Genomic DNA, 21,732 nt, shown 5'->3' on the forward strand with positions numbered 1-21,732 from the left:
CAGGTGGGATGAGATAAGTGCATCTTTGCCATTGTGTTACTCATAGAGTTTGTTCTTTTATTTCATTCTGAGAAAATAACCATATGAGTAAAACTTATACATATAAGGTGGATGTTGTGTATATAGACTGTTCTGGATATTGTTCAGATTAGTAACTATCAGGCTATTAAACAGATTGCTTCACTTGAAAATGATGTCACACTGATCTCCTGCTAAACGCTAAATGACTGGGTTTAGGGGACACTTTTAAATTCCTGTGCTGATGACAGATGTTTTTGTTTTCAGTTATTGGCACCATTCAAGATACAGGAAGATCTAGAAAAAGAGAAGCTCATGGGACTCTGCCAAAGTGATATTACCAGGTTTGATTCTTCCTGATTATGACTAGGAATTAAAATTAATATTCATGCCATACTTGCTCCACTACCTTTTCACTTTTAATGCATTTAAAATCAGCTATACTGACATCTTGCATGTGAAATAGCTGCATAAATGACCAGCATTCTCCAATCATCTTAATCATGCAAAGGGCACAGCCTCTTTGGAAATGTGCTGAACAGTGTTTTACCTTTCCACTGGCAGAGCAAAGTTCTCTGTCTCTTCTGGGATACGAATGTGACTTGTGTCAGAAAGTGACAGTTAATTTTAATCATCTGTCTCACTTTAAAAACCAAAGTTGTTGAGACTCTTCTAATGCTGCTCAGATACTTTGAGAGCAGCACATTGTTAATGAAGTACATTTAAAAAACAAACTGCTTGAGCCAACTTGTCAGAGTTCATGATGCAAGTTAAAGGTAGGGAATACATTAATGTCAAAATGTATTTTAAATGTCCCCATTATGGTATACAGATGTCACTACGACTTGCCATTCCATTCACTGTTTCACTAGAATAATAGATGTTCTGTCTGCATCAAAAAGGATATTTGGAGATTTCAAACAATTTTTTAAGGCAAAAGTAGGTGAGGTCTATGAGAAAGAAAGAATCCTATCACTTACCTGGCTTAAGTTTTTTGATACCTCACTTGGGCAAAAAACACTCTGGTTTTCTTCACCAAAGAGATATTTGAAAGCATAACGTTCGAGTATGTTGAAATGACAAACCAGGAATCACATGATAGCTGGTAAAACTGCTGCAGTTTTCCTTAGAACTGAAAGAGCATGCTCATAGTTTGAAGACACTGTCCCAAGAAGAGTAGACAAAGGAACTATCGGAAGGATAACAGCTGTTTCACTATTACTTTGACATTCATTATTTGTGAGATGAACCCCCCTGGGCCAAATATTAAGAAACTAGTGATTGAAACCTACCATTACACTCCTTCCTAACTTTGCCTCATTTTTGTTTCAAAAGCAAAGTTAGGGAAATTCACATAAGCATCCACAATAATCTGATGAGGATTACAATGAATGCAGCAGGCCAAGACCTCTAGATGGAGGGCTTGCAAATACGCAACACATAAATGTTGTCCAGCAGTCCTTGAAGTATCAATCTATTCAATAACCACAAGACTTCCACAGCTTCTCTTTTAGGGCTCTGACTGAGAAGCACTTGTGATATACTCCCATTCTTTCATGGTAAAAGATATTTTTAGTACTGAGAAGTGTAGGTACACTGAAGACAAATAGCAAAGTCATATGAAGGTGCTGATCCAGTGAGGAGCCTGAAGCATTAGTGTCATTAACTGGGACAGACATCTCTAACGTTCTGCAGATGGCCTCTATGACATTTCTCACTGATAATTTGGGGAATTTCATAGTGAATTGGAAGACAGGAAATCACAGACGTAACAAAATTTACATTTTTATCATGGACTCCTGTGTTACTTTAAACAACAAAAAGTTCCCAAGTGTAAGAATAGATTATGTGTTTATAAGGCTCAGAAGTGAAATAGGAAGTTAACAATCAAATCCCACTCATTAGAATTTTTCCACGTTAATTCTTGCCATAAAGCTCAACCTTTGAAAATCTGGTTCTCAACCAATGTGAGACTGGGAAAAACACTCAAAAACTGTAGTCATAAAACTGCAAGAACAAATCCTTCCAGTTAGTCTTCTATTCCACTGCTTCTCAGCTTTTTGACAGTAAGGGTCCAAGAAACCGCTTCCTTTCTCTAAACCACCATCAAAATAAGACGATTCTTTTCATCTATTCTGTGTTTATCTGGCTGTCTTTGGTTGCTTTTAGTTGAGTGAAAGAATCTAGGACTTCAAATTGCACTCAGGAAGTACCCCCCCTCCCCAAGAGAAAGAAAAGGAAATTGAAACAATAAAAGAAGAAAGAAACTAGGAAGAAAATAACATGTACAGACCCACCGGGGTTGTACCTTGACCTTTGTGAGGGAGAGGGTACATGGCTACATCTTACGTGAATTCAACTTTGGCTCCTTAATGCAGGAGAAACTACTGGAGCTTCAGGCGTAGAGTAAACCTGCCAGTTACCTCTACGAATCCACTCTAGAAACACTTTCTACCTGTTGGGAAGCATCAGTATAATTTCGTTACTTTCAGCCAGTGTATTACTGCAGTTCTCTGACTGGTTGATCTGCTTTTAAATGACTCAGTAATGAAACTTCTTATGCTACTCTGAGGAGGGGCTAAAAAGGCATATGTAATATTCCCCAAAGTAGTGCTGCTCTAAAAGCTGCTGTCTTCAATGCGAATCAGGAAGCTGCAATCAAGAGCTGACTCCACAGTCATAAGAGGTAAACCTGGAGCCACTAAAATAATTTGTACTGTGAAACCTGACCTCAATATCAACAGATTAATTGTTCCCAGAATAATTATCCCTAGTTACCAAGGTAATTGAGAAAATTCAGCGTATAGTATTTATTATTATGACGCCTCCCACTAAATATTCTATTATGGCAGCAGACTTTTTCAGACAACAAATCAATGCAACAGCTAAATAGCATGGCACTGAAAAGAAAAAAGTCCAAACCTTTTTTTCCTGCACTCTTTGACTTTCTAGTGGGTATCTTCCTTGCTGGACAGGAAGACAGTAACGTTACTCTGGGAGTTAATGATCTAAGCGGACTATAACCCATGAAAGAGTGAGTGGAGGGGAGGTCTATGAAGAATGTCCCAAAATATGGTGGAGCTCAAATAAGCCAAAACTTCTGATGCTAGGAATAACTATTGCTTCAAGGACACACTCATGAGGAGTCAGTGGATTCTTTGCTTTTTAATAAACTAATTCATAGAAAATGATCAATTCAGAAATGTCTATCATGGTGTGACGGAGATTTCTAAACTAGCTCCAAGTGAGCTCGTACAGCTTTATAAAGTAACAAAGTGCTGTACAGAGATTTTGGTGTGGAGCTAGAAGTAGAAGAATTGTGGTAGCATGGCATAGAGCCCAGTCTTATTAGCTCCTGGCTCCACATCTATCTCATGTCATAATAGCTTAGGCATTTTAGCACGCAGGACAATGCATTTTTATCCTTAAGGGACTGTCTGCTCTGATGGGAGTACATATATAAGTGGATCCATTCTATTCAGTGTGACTAGGCTTACAAGAAGCTGAAGATTGTAGTAAGGGTTTCATAATCTAGCCCAATTATACTCTTTTCAGAATGCTTTCCCTGAGGCACATAACTCCGTACTGATAGCTTAGACCTTATCTTTGATCCTTGAGTATTCTGCTGAAATGCCATGGGTTCAGTCCAATGCCCACTTACTAGACAAGCATAAATAAGACACATTAATGAGCACTTGGACGTGCATTTAGATCAAAGCCCTACTAAAGACAAGAGGAGTTTTTCTTTTCATTTGACTAGGCTTTGGATCAAGCCTTTAGCATTTTCAAGAGCTGTAAGATGTTCACTTGAAAAAATGTTTTAAAAATACTTTAGATCAGTCAATAAACATACTAATAGTGTAATAAATAATAAATTGGTTGTTATAAACCAGTACAGGGATTCAAAGAGCTAAACTTTATGAAAACAGTATCATGATGAACAAATCTTCACTAACAAGTGTAATGTGAGGCAGCAACAATGATTGTAGCTTCTCTTTTATCTCAGAGGAGTGTATACCATGAGATACCTCTATTATTACTACTTTATTTTATATTATAAAGTACATTAAAATCGTATACCATAGTATATAAAACTTTTTGAAAGGTAGCAGATTATGCATAGAATAAGATTCCACTTACTAGGAATAAATGTGGTGGAAGCTGGCTCTCCTGAGGTTTTTTTTGCGCTCTCTTTATTTTAACAGGATAGTTAACTTGCTTTCTGTCACGGGAACAATAAATGACATAAAAAAAAATAGTATAGTTTCAATAATACCTTATGAGAAAGAGCTGCCAAAAAATTCCGTAGCTGTTATTACTTTGAACATATACTGTCTGTGGACTGTGACTTGGACAGCATGTGTGTTCATAACACTAAAGAGAAGCAGAAATTCTCACACGTCCCTGGCAGGCCATCTGGATATGAATAGGGTGCTAAAGGGGAAACAGATTTTGTGAATCTCTGAAATACACCCCCTACAGTCCCAAACCCACAAACCAATGGGCTGGAAAGATGCTGGTGGAGTGTGGATGTGTGTGGAGTGATCTTGGTCTTTGCTCCTCACAAATGCACTGTTTGAGACAGCTGGGCTAATACAAAGAATTCATAATTTGCTTTGGGGATAGACTAGCCACAAAATGCTATGCTCTTCTGTCAGACAAGAAGGACATCTGCTGCAAAGATTTCTGGTTGGAGCACGTTGTACTCTGTCCCATGATCATGGCTAAGCCTGTAGGAACATCTAGATAAAAATGCTTATAGCTACTATTAGCTTATTTGTGTCACTCTAACATCATTGATTTTCAGTGGAAGTATGCTGACTATATACATCAGCTGAAGAACTGGCTTGCAAATCTAATTTCTTCTCTGGGCCTGTAATTATTTATGGACAGGCTTGAACCGAACAAATATGCAGAAGCACTATATATGTGAAAGGGCTTTATCAGCTCCTGGAACTGAAAGACACTGTCATAGGGAACAACTTTACAAAGGCTGTGGATGCTATCCACAAAGCATACTGTTCTTTCAAACATTGAGTAATAAACTCCTCACTCTTTTCTTTTTTTCAATTTTGTAAACTGGCATTGCCTCCTATTATATACATGGAAATGATATGATTCCAGTGGAGCACAGCTAACAAATTATTAGCTCCTGAAGAAGTAAAAAATATCAAGAAAAAAGCTCACATTTACATATGAAATCAACTTATTTCAGGCTACCTCAGAAGAGTTTCTTTGAGTATAACAGTTTGTTGCATACCTTCTCTCAATGTAGATGCATACATACTGAGGTGATATCTAGGAATGACTTTTAGAGTACAAAATAGTAATTGATATCAAAAAAATTTTCTACTGAAATACATTCCTACTTTCTGTTATTATTACTTGCATTGAGATAGAACGAAATTTTATCCAGATCCATGGGAAGGATCTCACTGACCTCAGTGGCCTTCAGATCAGATCCACCAGCGCTGGCTCAATTCCAGCTTTCAATGTTTTCTCCTTTATGCCCATGAAGTTTTGCTCCAACAAACCCACTATCTCCTTGAGCACTTCAGTTCTTGCCCCTGAGTACTCTGTTCATCCCCTCCAACAGTGTGCCTTTCTAATATGGGCTTTTTTTTAATTCAATTTTCTCTTGAGCGCTGCAGATGGAACAAGGTACCACAGCTAGATGACGTATAGAGTCCCTGTTGATTCCAGATTGCTTACAGATTTCTGTTAGATCCTGTGGTTTGTTTCATGAATCATGCCAGTGCTATGAAAGAGCTCTGTGCCCTGGTGATGACTTCCGAATAAAAGTAAAAGTGAGACCTGGTGAATGGGCTGGAGATGGCGGATAAGTATGTGCCTGAGAAAGACGCAAAATGTAGATGTAATCCAGAACCAAATTACTGTAAGACGATTCCCCATTGTTTTCAGTGAATGCTGAAACATCCCTATGTCATTTCATTAGAGACTCTAAAATTGTTTGTAGCAGGAACACTGAAACCTATTTACAAAGCAGCAGGTTCTAGGACCCGTCAAACTTTAACTGGAAATAATCAGGCCAAGTATAGTGCATTCGATTTGTCTCCTCACAGCATTGTATTCTGAGAGTGCCCTGATTTGCTAAGATGTGTTTTTTTTTTGAGACCAAAGACAAGCTAGAATAGAATAGGCAAGCAACATGAGAACCCACCTAAACATAAGAGTGGCTGTCTGACGTCAGCCTTGACTAGATCAGACTAGAGGTTGATGGGGAGGAATAAAAGAATGGAGCAAGTGTATAACGTTGCTTTTCTTGGTGTACCCTTTCTGCTTCTAGCATTTCTTGACCGAGATACTTCCTTTTATATCTTTGTGTTCAAAAGAAAAAAGGGAAAAGGAAGGTGGTATGAAAGGTGACAAATAGGGATGATACTGCAAGAACCATAGCCTGACAGTTCAGGTGACGATCAGGAAACAAGGACATGATGACCTTATTTTCCTGTTTGTGTCTGACCTAATCAGAATCCCTTTTTTTGGACTGAGAAATGAAAGTCACAGCAGTGGTTTCTGGTAGATCCTTGCTAGCTAGTCTAGTTGAAGAAGCTTGATATTGTGAACAGAGAGACTTCTCCTTAGCTTATAAATGGTGTCCCTCTGCACTTCTCTTTATGCCTCCCCCCTTTTTTTCAATTCAGTCATTTTGACAAAGAGGAAATTTACTATGGTATACTTTCACTTTTGCCAGCTTTAAGATACGCATATTTGTCATAGTGTCTTGAAATACAACCCGATACCTTTTTAGGCCAGTGATAGTCAGGTGCCAAACGATGTCTGATGTAAAAACAAGGGTCTGAATAACAGACTCCACTCATTATTCTGTTAGGACTACCCACTAATTGCTTAAACACATGGAACGTGATAATAATCTCCACTTTATAGATTCCAATGGGATACTAACAGCTGTGTGAAAACAGGCTCTCCACCTGGCTCTCCAAAAAAGTCTCACAGCCTTTCTGCTATATACGTGCTGTTGATGAAGAAGAATTCTTCCCTGCTCTCTCAGTAAAGCAACGGACCTTAGCCAATGTCATCCTTCCACAGACAGGGTCTCATTATTTTCTGACATCTGAATCGTCAACAACAGATTTCTGTGTTATGGTCACTGTCAATGTTGTCAAACTGTCATGTTGCCTTTTCTTTAAGGCAAGCATGTTCAGTTTTAAAAGACTGATTTTTCATCATTCCCAGAATTAAATTCTCAGAATTAAACCAGAAGTCAAGTGAGCAGGCGCCTAGTAGAGTGAAAGCACATAACATTACTTTAATACAAACATTCTCCAACAGCTGGAAACATTTGTAAATCTGTCACTTATACTACGGTTTATCTGTAGAAGAGCAGTGGGATTGTAAAGTGATGACTTGTACATATATTTATTTGTTCTATGAACAAAAGACATCTGCAACTAGTAACAAAATAAGTTATGATAGAAGACTGAATTTTTCAGAGGAACTTTGTGGAAAAATGAGTCCTAGTTATTTTTTTCAGGGAATTTTTTAAATTGGTAAGACATCAATTATATGACAAAGATATATACAGTACGTATGTGTCTGACCCATTAAGCTATTTTAGGCTAATTTATATCATTAAATATTTTTATTTTCCTATTTCCCTTTTCTTCCTCCGGTTATTCAATAATCTTATTTAATATACTTTTCTTGAAGTTAGATTTCAAAAACTATAGTGAAAGGATCAGTTAGTACCTGTATGTACATGGTATGGTCCAAGGGGACCTCAAATCTGCTTAGAACTTCCATGCATTTCAATACCACTGTCATCAGGCATGGTGAAAGAGAAAGGATTATTGGTAATGTTTAAGGTAGTTTGGATTGTCAGAATTGCCTAGAATTGAAGTATGGGGAGGCAAAACCTAGTAAAAACTGTCATTCATTTTAGTCTGCCAGTGGTAACAGGCTTGCTGGGCAGCTTAGGTGTTCTTCCGGTAAACATTTCCATATTTTCTTCCACTTTGTTTGCCACATATGAGAAAATTGCCCTAAAAAACATGTGACACCTCACTTTACCTGCTTCTAAATCCTTTCTTAAATCCTACCATCGAAAAGACACAACTCCTACCTCGTATTGCTTAAGCCAGTCATGATTTAGAGACCACAAATGTAAGACGTGTTCTCGTACCTCATTTTAATAAGGATGCACACTTATTCAGAAGAACAGAATACAAGGAGTTAATGGCTTTCACCTTGTATTGTTTCGTTGGCTTGCTATAAGACTATTTTTGCTTGCCATTTTCCAAAAATGGTGGCGATTTTTGTTCATGGGAGAGACTTTTTTTTTTTTGACCTTCTGTCTCTATTACTTATCCTTTTGGTTGTACGGAGCTGCAGTTTGTTGCACTTGACCAAAACGTCACCATGTTCCCCATTATACTGTATGTTCATTCACTTCTGTGAGTGAATTTATTATGTGGTTTTCAGATATACCATCATAACTGGAGCAGCCTCACATGTAGTCAAAAGCGTCAGCGTGATCACATGGTCTAACAACTACACACACAGCGGTAAAGGCTTGATTATGCAAGCTCAAAGCATCTATGTTTTGTTCCTAATCTACCATCTAGGACTTTGTGCGTCCTGCTTATAGCACAGATCCTTGACTTCTGCTTGGACTAATGATTTTTGTGTAAGAAGATACAAATATTACATGTGCCTGTTGAGATATCGCTGAAAGAGCAGTCACAATGGCTGGTAAGAGTGCCTACCAGTTGGCTGCGCTCGGAAAGTCAGGTAATTGCATATGAAGGAGCTTTTCACACTGGGAACAAGATCTATTTCAAAATCAGAAAAGTTTCTCAGTATAGGCTTACTATTCCAATTCTATTATCTCCTTGCAGCATGTTTAGTTTTCAGCAAATGTTGATGACAGGGGAAATATGTTGTCTGTCTAGGAGGAAGACTGAGTATTAAAAATTTCAAACTAAGGTATATGCATTTAGCTAAAGGCTCCCACAGAAGAAACAATCACATGCTCTTTAGTTGAAATAAAGTATAAAATAGAAATACTAATTAAGAAGTCATCAGGAGTAAAGGGCATGACATAATTCTCCGTAGGACCTTGTGACATCTCAGTACTATTAAATAAGTTTATTTATAGTTTCTGTATAAGCATTGCATATTTTGAGGAGGATGTGAAGGCAAACACACAGAAGAAGGCCTTATGGTTACGCTGAGTTAGCAGCAGAGCTTTTGAGCCCTGAGGGGAACCTCAGCAATGGGACTTCACATTGCTGTTGCAGCAGATGGTGTTAGTGTCTTCTGTGGAGAGCCCTGATGATGTGATCCACCTCCAGCAAAAGAAACACCTGGAGATAACCCTATAGATACGTACAGGGCAGTGACCACACTGCAAGGAGCTGTGTACTTTCGTATCCACAATGGAATGGCTTGGGCTGAGCTTTCTTCCCTTTGGGCTTCCTGAAGCTCATCCAGAGCATAACTCAGTGTCAGCACATAATGTGACCATGAGGCAATTTCCAACACAACACAGACTTTGGCTTGCATTACCCCAAACAGAGTACAGACAAGGCTTATAGAGAGACTGTTTGCATAGGCGTGGTTGCAAGCCCTTGCACACAGGTGGATTTTGCCTTGTGTCTCTATGACAGCATCAAGCCTGCTTTCTGATATGTTCTGAGTAAAGACTGGATTGTACTTTTACTGTGCTGCAACTACACTTTAAATATGAGGCTACATCCTGCAAAGTTGCATTAAAATGCATGCTGATATGCATTCTTTCAAGGAACAATACAATTATTTTCCAATACATGAAGCAGTTTTTCCCCTCAGTCAGATATACACGAAGGAATCAATCATTTTCCTGATGATTTGGTCTCTAAAAAAATTCTTTTTGAAGGAGAGGTAAATGAATGAGGTAAAACCCTCATTTCTACTAAACAGATAGTCAGTTCACTCATTTCCGGGAAGGCAATGCTATTTGTGAACCACCAGGTAACAAGCAGTTTTCGACTTGCTTTGGAGTTTGACAGACAGTTAAGATGAAATCTTCATCTTAAAACAATATGCAGAATAAAATGGATTTTTGTAATCACATATTATTACAAACAGAACATTAACCACCTCCTGAGGCATTCGTACATTAAAAAAATAGGAAAACATTCAAATTTTTTTGTATTTATACAATACTTTTGCAGCAAGCAGATCAAACTATGAAAGCCGTGATATGAGTGTGGAATGAAAGGAAGTAGCACAGAAGGGTGACATTTATTAATTTACAGATGGTATTACTCTAGCTGGCTGAAACCATAGTGATTTGGTAACAGACATGGAACTCCAAATGCCTGAAGCAACCCCAGATGTCACCACATATACTCCAGGGAATATAATTTAATAATAATTTATATGGCAAGTATAACACTTGTGAAATATGCCATTCAGCACCATCACTGTGCACATTCCCTGATGAGTAATTTAAGAACATATAATATTTCAGAGCTTTGAATCAGAAAAGAGATTATAATTAGATTCCCACTTTAAATCAGGTATATGAAGGGGAAAGTTAATCAACTCAAAAAGATAATTTAGCAGATCTGGATTCTCTAATGACACTTCTAATTAGAATTAGGGCATAATTTGGGACACATATAAAGTTGCTAATTATTATGAAAATATTTTCAAACATGCTGCAGGCTCAAAGGTGAAGAAAGTTTATGCAAATTTTGACAATAAAATCTGTCAAGATGGTCCACAGCTCAGTATAAATTTCTGCTCTGTGCAGCTATGGGCTTGATGTTAAAAAATTTAATTGGTAAATTTTAATTTGGGGCACCTGGCTCCTCGACTGAATAGCTACTGCTATTGGGGAGTTCTGTGGTATTTTGTGAGAAAGGATCCCTTTTCTTTCTAACTACATCCTCCTGGTTGTGGTGCTCATAGTTTGGCAATCATCAGGATTCATAGCCCTTTCCTTAGAAATAAGATTGAATTAGAAATGTCATTCCCTCCCAATATATTAAAACTAAAAAGTTCTGCACTGTTTAGTGTATTCTGTGTCAGTGGTTTGATTAACATTCACAATCCATAGAGAAGAGTTGGGTGAATGCAGCAAAGCTGAGAAAGCACTTTGAAACTCATCCAGAAGAAAGTAAATACATTTAAGATAGCTCTTAAAGGTGGAGAATGTTTTCAAAGTGAATACTCTAACCACTAGCTTAAAATACGTGCCCTACAGTGCAGGTCTAACCGTGTGTTTCCCAGGGAAGTAATAAGTAATAATAAATTGAGGAAGATGCCTCAACGCTGAGAAAGAGGGACTTGTTCTAAATATGAGAGGGAGGAAACAGAACTGTGCACTGCAGTGCACACATTAAACCTGAACACCGCTGCACACTGCAGTAACTAGAGAGAAAAGTCATACTGACCTTTTTCTTAAGGCATGGTCCTGTTAACCAGTGCCATGGGAGTGGCCTTCCATTGTACTTCCATCCCTAAAGGGATGCTTTCAGGCCTAATCTAAATTAGGACTCCTAATTTAGATAGCACAATATTAAATACTTGTGCATTCATTTGAGCACTCTAAAGGCCTGCTCGTGTTCGCTTTCCAATGCTTTGGATATCTCCAAGCTGGGATCTCTCTCACTTCAGCCATCTAAAAGTTAGATAGACTAAGTTAATCTGCTAGGCTTCCTCTGCAGTCAATGAAGTGAGCTGATCATCTTCAGAAGGTAATTTATCCTTCTTCCTTAGATGTTTAGGACAAAATGAATCACACTTCTAAAGGTGCCTGTCTTTCACCACTGACTATGAAGAAAGTCAACTATGAAGAAAGTCAAGACGTTTAGCTTTTAGTCAGTTACTGAGATAAATTCCACCCACAGAGCCTATGTTTGGCATTTTGATTTAAAGAAAACTTATACAGTGTATGAACTTTGCATAGTTTTGCTTTGACTATAGAAAAGCAAAGATTTTTACCATACGCCATTAAATCTCATCTGTAGCTTCTTCTTTTGTTCCTAAGAAAAAAAGGAAGAGATTTAACAAAACAGTAAGCCCAAGAGTGCAAGGAAAGCTCACCTCTGCCAAGCACAGAGCGGTTGTTTTTCAAGGGCGTTGTTTTAAAAAGGGAAAGTTTACACGGTGATGTGCTGGTGGCAAAGCTTAGTGGCATAGTTTTCCTGTTTTTTTTATACTTATGAACCAATGCTCAAGCTAAGGGTCAAGAAGATCTTGCTCTCTGAAATGTTATATTCCTGACAAGTACCAGAAGAGTGTCCCATTGTATAGCAAGTGAGCTACAGAGAGAAGCTAGGATTGTACTCATTTTGAGGTAGTTCCTCATACAAACTTTCTTGCAATAAAATCCAGTATGCTTCAAAAGCCACTGAGCTGAATAACTATCAGCAAAAATAAACTTCTAGAAAAATAAAAAGCCTAGCCATACAAAGAGCTAAGTCTAAATCTCCAGGAACAGAAATCTACTTCATGCAGATACCAGTCAAACAAAAAATCTGTTACCTTAACACCAACCATGTAGAAATGCCAAGTGTACTGTCTTCACTCTTCTGCAAAGTATCAAACGATATGTTATAGAATGAGAGTTTTGTAGTTTGTTTCGTATATACTACCCCCTCAGACTATGCGTGTCACCTGATAAACACTATTTTAAGCTCATATTCTCTTTGGTGGTATAGGTCAGCTTTGTTCTTTTCCCCAGTTCCTGGACCCAGAGCCAGTCCTGCTCATACTTCCAGTGGGCTGGGAAACATGAAAACTCCTTGCTGGTGCAGTCTTTTAAAGGACCCTGCTCATGTGCAAGACTGCTGTTACAGAATAAAGACACGAGTCTGCCACAGATGTTGTTATTCCAATGCACCCTGATTCAAACAACAAATTCAATTAAATAATTCAGGTATATGCCACATACAACTAAAAATCTCTGCAGGACACGTAAACCAGTTAGACATCTTCTAAGTAGAAGTAATGTATATCTGAGCAGTGAATGTAAGCCCAAACCATTTTTTTCATGCCACTATTCTAAAGGTTAGTTTGGTTACAGAAGATGGGAGCAACAGTTTTGCATCAATGACATTTGGGAAATTGGCTGTCACAGGGGTGAAGAGGATCAAGTCAGTGAGGTCCTGGAGACAGATCTCTTACAGAAGAGCAGAGAAGGCTAGACTAAGCTATTTAGTCTATTCATTTGGATATTGTGCGGACATTTAATGCATAATGGCCGCTTGCCTTATAATGATATACTACTTTGCCATTAGGTGATGTTTCATAACGACAAAAGACAGAAAGCTATTTGTAGTCTTCAGAGTTCTTTTTTTTTTTAATATTTAAGTGCGGAAGATAATGGGGGCTTGTCAGGGAGGAAACCACAAGGATAATTAAGAGTGGAAATTATTCAAAATAAAAATCTTTAGAGTTTAGAGTTAATTTGACATTTTTAGAGTCTTAACACCATACACTGCTAATCTCACAGTAATGATAAATCAATAGAATAATGTATATTGTTAGAATAATTTGCTTGTCAGGTCTTTTTAACTTTTTTGTGTTAAAGCTTCAAATTCTAATAAATAAATAAATAAATGTTATGATAGCCAATTAACTATTCAGCAGAGGAGAGTTTTGGACATCATTTCTTCATGATTATTTACAGGAAAACTACAAAAATGAACATAAACTTCATTTCAAATATCAATTTCGTAAATCAAAGCACAAAGCAGAAATTTTGTTGAGACAAAAAATCACTGATATTTCTTTTTATCAAATCTAATCCTTATTAGACTCCTTAAGATGTCTTGCTTATGTTTCCTTGCCATCTCAAGTCTCTGCTGTGAAAAATAATTCGATGTTCTAACGTCTGATGCTTTTAGCCGAAATGCAGGCTTGTTTTGTTTTCATGCCTAAGTATATATTTTGAAGAATCTGAATCAGAACCATGGTAAAATAATAACTTTTAAACATACATATAACGTATACTTACATATAGATTATACCATTAATTGATGTGTGCCAGGAAATGATGTCATCTAAAGCATTAATTTTTATCAGGGGTTTATCTCGAATCCGACCCAAATGCCATTGTTCTTCCCCATGAGCTAGACCTAAAGGCGAATGGTTATTATGAAGTCTTCAACCACAGTCAAGCTAGATCCAACCCCCCCAACACTACTGGTTCCCTGTACAAGATAATGGTTCAACTGCAACATTTCTGGGGATTATTTCAAACAAATTCTAGTTTGATCCTCTGGACAACTAAATGCACTCCTGGAACACATGCCCAGGTTACTCTCGTCCAAGAGAAATCCAGTTGATACGATCTGAGGCTGCTCTGCAAAGTGAATCGAAAACCATAAATGGGATCTACTGGGAGATTCACTCTTGAAACTGCACTCTCAGCTGAATGCAGGATTTAATTGCGAACCATAACGTGGGCACCTCTCACATGCCCAGTCCAAACCCCTTCACCCTGCACGTATCTTTGTCCTCAGGCTCGTTTCTTCCAATAAATCTGCTTCTTGGAAGAGATCTGAGGAAGCTGATGGCACTCTTCACTTTGCTTTCTTTCTAGCCCTCACCTCTTTCCCCCAAGAAGACCACCGGCACAAATCATCTTTAAGGACTAGTGCAGTGCTACAGCCTCAGTCCAATTCCTCAGCCCCAGGTGCTAGAGCTGGAAAGTGGTACTGTGCTGGAAACACTGGGATTTCAACATAAGATTAGAAAACGGTTTAAGCATTCTTGTTTGCAAAAGACCACATCCCCTTTCTGCTTCCACCCACAGTCACTTCCAGCGTGGAATTTTATTTATTTCAGTCACAGCTTGTATCCAAAAACTATTCTTCATTTTGCTCTTACTGTAAAAAGTCTTTTTGGCCACAGGCCTTTCTTTTATTTTTAATTTTTTCCTGGATGCTATTTAATTAACTCATATATAATCTTCTTGCCTCCTGAGTCTGTAACAGATGATTACTTTACTTTGTGCAACAAGTAGATTTACCTCAGCAGAGGTAAAGGGGAGTTCTCCCCTTTGTTTTACTAAGAATCTATTCTTTGTTGTCAATTGACAGACCCACAAATGCCTGAGATATGACTGCAATTAATTAGTCTCATTAACTGCTGCTTTAACCAGTGTTCCTTATTATAAGCACCATGGAACCCCACTACTGGATACTCACTGATCTCAAGGATGCTGTGAGCTGAACATCGATATTTTTGCTGTTGCTGCCTCTACCGCGAGAATTTTGTGCTCAGTTCATAGCTATTGCTTGGTTTGTTTTATAGCAACATATTAACTTTCAGGGAAAAAGAAAAAAAAACACTCAGGAATAAGCCTGCAAAATCTTTGCTTGCATTAGTAAATTGTTTTCATTCACCCAACAGGGTTTGGATCCAAAAATGTTAATTGTGGTTACTTTTCTTTAAACATCGGACAGGCATAAGTTGCAGTCAGCTTTCCACTCCTTCGCTGCTGCTCAAATATATAAGCAATATATTTTATAATACATTTATTTCTTTATACAAGGAGAAATTCTATGTTAGGATTCTACACCGAAAAATATAATAATAGAGAGAGCTAAATACCTCATTCATAATATTTAGAATTATATCTCAGGAGTGGTACCATTCTTGAAACATGACAACACAGAGAAGCAAACAGCCAATACAAGATGAGAAGACACAGATTTGCTTCTTACTGTTAAAGAGGTCTCAGTTCCAGCCATTTAGACCACATGTTGTTAAGCTTTCACTGCCAGTTTCTTTCTTTCACCCATGAGAGAAAATTCTGTTAAGTTGCTTGTGCATAAGAGTTAAAAAAAAAAAGTCTGTGTTTCAATTGACTAATGGGTTTGGGATGTCTTTCTAATTGCTTTTCCCTAAAAACATTTGCATTGGTCTGCCTTAAAGAAAAACTAAGATTAGTAAAATTAGTGAAATTAAGGAAAGGAAAGACAGATACAATTTTTTATGCATTATTTTCTTTTCCTTTCTCAGGCTTTGAATCAGACCTATTAATGAATACTGATGCTGAACTTTCACCAAAACCAGAGGAGTAGTAAGTGAGGGAATTGCAAGTTCTGCCAAAGTCATAAATCTGGATAGTGGGCAGCTGTGTAGTCAGCAACCAAACTAAAAAACAGCCCACCCTCTAACAGACAGGAGTTCATCACAGTAGAAAAATTAAGTATAGAAAGAAGTACTTGCACATGCAAAAGCCATACTTTAACATAGAACTGGATCCAAGGCATGTTGCAGCACACTTATTTGTAAAGTAGGAGGTTCCCAAGTTCAAAGCTAACCTTCCAAAACTTTGCTCATTTAAATGTGCAGAAATATAGAATCTTATTTCTGTGCTATTAAATATGCATAGATACTTTCAAAGATGCAGAATTTTTAGTTAAGGAGAGCATATGACTCACCCCTTTGCCTGAACCCTCTTTAATATTTTTCTGCCACTTTGGTGTTATCAGGTAGTTCAACATTTTGCAGATAATCACTGTGCACTCCTGGGAAAAAATATCCATATTATTCACAGGAAGCATTCGTAATATGGAAATATCTATTTCTTGATGTGGATTACTTCAATTCATTTTAAGATGTTGCTGATGTTTCTGGAAAAATGTTAGCAACATTTCTTCCTTCGTGCGTCTTCCTGACAACAGCTCGGTTAAGTGTCATATGCTTTATTAAGTCACAAACTAACTGTTAATATTTCTCCAGGGCATTTATTTTATCTTTAAAATACTGATTATTCAGAAAGTTAAACTTATCTCCTCCAGACTTGACTGCATACGCCACAAGGGTTCTCTATGGAAATAAACAAGTTAGAGTATTTTCAAAATGCTAAGGGAGCCTTGCCAATTGTTACCCCTCACTCTGTCCTATATGGACTCTACTCTTGCTTAAACATAAGATCCTCATTTGTGAAATTGACAAAAAATCCATAAAATTCTCCTTTCTAATTGGAATCATTCATTCATTCAGTTTAATGGTTCACAACAAGAAAGCTGTCTTTTGGGCAAAATAAAGAAATAACCATGAAAATGAATATAATCGGACTGGCTATGTACGACTTTAAAATATATAGTTAATTTCCCCATATAGATACATAATAAGAGGCAGTGTCATAAGAAGCATCAAATGCCATCTTCTATGATAAAGAGTGAATAGTGAATCTTGTGCTGGAGGGAACCTTCAGACTTTACTAAATCCATTCAGAAGGACTATCTGTTATCTGCTAAATGTTTGATATTAAAAATCTCTCCTACATGGAAGATTCCAAGATTACCTTAACATGTACCAGGGCTTAACTGTACTTAAAACTAGAAATCTGCCTTATTTGATTTAAGTCCATTGCTTCTTACTCTATTCCCAGTGAACAATGGAGAGTGGATTATTTCCCCTTTTGCAGCAGCCGTTTATATATTTAAAGACTATTACTCTGTCCTACCTTAGTCTTATTCTTAACTAATTAGATAACTTTTTCAGTCTTTTTCTTTACAAGTTCATATCTTTTTAGGTCAATCTCTTCTGGAGTCTCTGCAATTGGTCCGCACTAGTCCTGAATGGCAGTGCTGAAAACCAGACATTGCTACAGCTGAGCTTTTATGCAAGGATTCAAATATTCGAGATGTGGCGTTCCTCTTTACACATTACAATGTATTATATTTATGCTTTTAATTCAAATATCATTTGGGTTTCCTGTCTCCTACGCTGCCACCCTCCTTTCCTTCAGTCTCTGGCTGAGGTCCACAGGCCTGCTTCAAGCTAGTGGAGTAGACCTACAGTGGCTGTAATGAGAAAGTAGGGATTGCCCAAATATAGTAGGCAATCTTTTAGGCTCCTCACCAAGTGACAAGCATGTTGGAAAGAGGCCTTGAAGATCATTGAAATACATTCATAGCAAAGCTTTTTCTCCTGAAGATAATAATCATTAGATAATTGATTAAGCTGGTTTTAAGGCTAGGTTTGTACTACCAAAGTGATATAAGAGAGCTAGGTTAGACTGCTAAGCTAAATCACCCTGCCCCATCCACTGGCACATATCTTTCCATAAATATGGATGAAATGTCATCCTAAATCATCTTTCATACACCATGAAGAAAATAATTCTACAAGCTTGTTTGAAAAATTTCAGAAAATAGTTAAAAATAACATCCGTACATGTATCCACTTTTAAAAACTCAGCTTAACTTTTCTATATCTGGGTCTCTGAGTCACTTGCTTTGTTAAGCATCTGCAGGCATATAGTTGTTCCACCTTATATTAAACAGTGCAAACTATTTTCTGCAGTTCAACAGAGAACTTTAGCTTCCTTGTGTGTTTCTATAATTAGGCTAAATTTGGATGATTCGTTATGTTAAATGATCCTCAAGGCCATGCTTCCAAATGCTCCAATAGTACCTCATTAACAGCAAACCAATAAAATGCAACAGCTGTATGCATAAACTACCTCAAGGCCTTCTGATGCTTCATTCTATGCATCTTAGCAAAACATTCTGCCAATAAGACAGCTCTGCCCCCTCAATTTGTATGTAACACACTAAAATAGATTTTTTTTTACCCAGAAATAAAAAATTAAGAGCCCACAGGAGACAGTAGAGGTGCAAAAACCCATATACAAGCAGCTGTCATAAAGAAGTAAGTTATAGATAGCTGAGTTTGCATCTGCTGCTGTTGGATAAGTTGTTGAGCTGGGATTCTGGTTATAGTGCCTGCCTATGGATAAAATCCTATCAAAAATAAAAGTAAGGATTTGTGTTTTGAGCCATATGACACAGTCACGAACAACCAAGTTGTATTTTTTGGCACAGTTGTAAAGATATGTCATAGAGCTCAATAGCCTGAAGGAAGCCCAAGCAGGCATTATCATTCACTGTCATGGGGACAAAAAATATCCTTTAAAACTACTGTGTGCTCAAACACTACTGAAAAGCCTCAAAGAAGTGTAATGCATCAGAAGGTGTAACAGCTGGCTGTGCTGTAGCAAAGGGAGAGTCCAAGCTCGCTCTAAAAGTATGTGACCAGTGGGACCACAAGAGGCTTAGTGCTCCAGGGCATCCCAGCAGGATTGCTACCCATTAAGTTTTCACTTAAGTGGTAGGAGGAGGCTTGGGTTAGCATAGGTCAAAACCCCCAGAAATGAGCTGGCATCACCCCTTTTGCCAGAATCTCCTCATTTAACAGCAACATGCCAAAGTGGAAGAGGGAGCAGGGGCTGTCTGAACACATTGTTCTAAGCAAAACTCCTGTTGCTGCGTCCAGCTGTATGATTCTTGACCTTTCCTCAGCTTGGAGGACAAAATACTGTTAATCCTTCCGTCCATGCCCCACTTTCACTTAAACCCAGCTTTGCCTGGTTTTAAAATGTGTAGGTCTGCATATTCTCCTGTGTTTGCTATCATGTTTATAATTTGATGGCAGTAATTAGAAACATACACTCTTTACATCCATTTCACAGCTGGAGCATTCCTGGTTTGGGCTCAGGGATGGGGTAATTTGCAATATCCTGTTAACAAGTCTATTATGATCCTTATGTGCAGCCACCTAACTCTGCTAACTTCTGCAAATGAAGCAGAAGAGCCACCCAGCTGCCAAGCCCCTCTTTTTCCCTTCCCAGCGAGTTGCTTTCAAGCATGTGAAGCAATCATGAAGAAGCCTCTGCACTCCTCAGGGCTTCCAAGAGGCTCCTAGAGAGAGTCCTTGAAAGGTTGCCATACTTCCCACGTCTTTCCACAGACACAGCATATGACCACAGCAGCACAAACAGGTTTTTAATTTATTTATTGTAATACCTATTACTGTACTTAAGAAAGAAAAATGAAGAAGTTTCCCTTCAAGATACTCATTTGCCTGTTATCAGCAGCTCTTCCACATACCCTTTAATGGCCTGAAGTACACATGTAGCAGAACTCCCTCTGCGTTGCAAAGGAGAAAGAAACAGATTTAGAAAATAGCAGTGGTGGACAATAATCCTCATTTTATTTGCACCCCATTTGCCCAATATGGGGACCCAGATTTTCCCCTGATTCCGATTGTAATGCATCCTGTAAAGCAAATACTTGCGCAATTTGCTCATGCTGAGCACTGTGCTGCCATGGTACGTTGCCACTTGTACTCCAGTCAGCTGGTTTAGACGTACCTAGTATAAAACAATAATGTACCTTTCCAACAAACTAAATTGCTCTGCACTACTAGTGATTGTAATGTAACCGTAAGCTCAAATATGTTATTTTCTAGCTATCAGCACAGCAAAAATTTGTGTGCACTCTGCCAGCTCACATTCCAGTTAGTTACAGAAATGTACTTGTCTGGCCTTGACAAATGTAATCTGATGTCAGTGCTATCCATTTAGAACGCGGCTGCAAATAGCATCTTTACAACCCATTGCTTTGGCCACGCTTTTTTCCTTTCTCCTATTCGTTAGGGGTATTTCCTACCGGCTTCCATTGCCATGTGTAGTCTAAAAGCACTTGGGTTCAGAAAACAAGACAGCACTTCTTTTATGTTAGTTAGCAACAGATAAGAGGTCAGCCATTTCTGTGCACCTCTCCAACAGCTTTTTTCATATCTCACATGAGATCACTGACTTTCCCCCGTAGGACTGAGCCCTTTGCTCTATGTCTGTACATCAGCTGGTGCGACGGCTTATGGCTCTGTGGTGGGGGCTCCGATGTACTATGATGTACTCCATATCACAGTTATGACTACTAACTAACAACCATGTCTAAAGAAGCAAAAAGCCTATGCCAGAGAGCTAAACCACCACTAGTTTGTGTGCTTGATTTACTGGGGATTTAGCAGCATTTCCATTATTACTTTTAAAAGGTGATATAATTCATCCAGAAACTTTGTAATGGGGACATGAGGTTCTAACCAGAAAGTAATTTTTTCCCCCAATCAATTTTTTTTTTTAAGTGTGTATTTTAAATGACATAAAAGTGAGATCAATTACTGTTCTTTACTGGCTTTGAACACATTTTCAGATTCCTAATGGCTTCAAACTAAAAATCTGGCTTTGGGAAGTGATTAATCAATTATATTTGAAAATTAGATCTGTCAAGATAATGAAGTTCAAAATTAACTGCTGAACATAAACAATACTTTTGTATGCAATTTTCATAATTTTTGAAATTCTAGATAGCAACATAATTATAGAGTACTATGCAGGTTCCAAGGGAGCTATTTTGGTCTGATGATTAAATTATGTCTTTTAAAAAAGAATTTAGGAGCTCTGTACATAATCAAACCACAGGCCAGAATGGTTTGATTCATATAACACTAAAAGTTTTGGTAAAAGTTGAATAAAAATAAAAGGAGAGCAGGGGAAATGGAGTTGTCTGAATAATAGGACTGACCATAACTTAACCAAAACTTCAGTTATCTGTCTGGAAAAGAGGATTGCCTTCAGTTTCCTAGAAAGCAGAATACTAAAATAATTTGTTGATATCTGAAAGCCTAGTGGATGAAGATAAATAATATTACTACTTTGTAAATGGAAGAAGAAATACTTGTTTGAGCTATGAACAGTCTTTTCTATCCTTTCACAGGCTCGTAGGAATATACTACAAAAAGGGACTGCAAGAGAGCATTTGTTTCAGTTCCTGTCAGGAGCCTAGATCCCTGGCAAAAGATTGTGTACCACAACTTTCTTGAAAACTCCTCCATGACCTTAGTAGTTATCAAGTTTTTTCTAATATATCAACA

The sequence above is a fragment of the Struthio camelus genome, chromosome 2 (genome assembly GCF_040807025.1).
Source record: "Struthio camelus isolate bStrCam1 chromosome 2, bStrCam1.hap1, whole genome shotgun sequence".
NCBI lineage: Eukaryota > Metazoa > Chordata > Aves > Struthioniformes > Struthionidae > Struthio > Struthio camelus.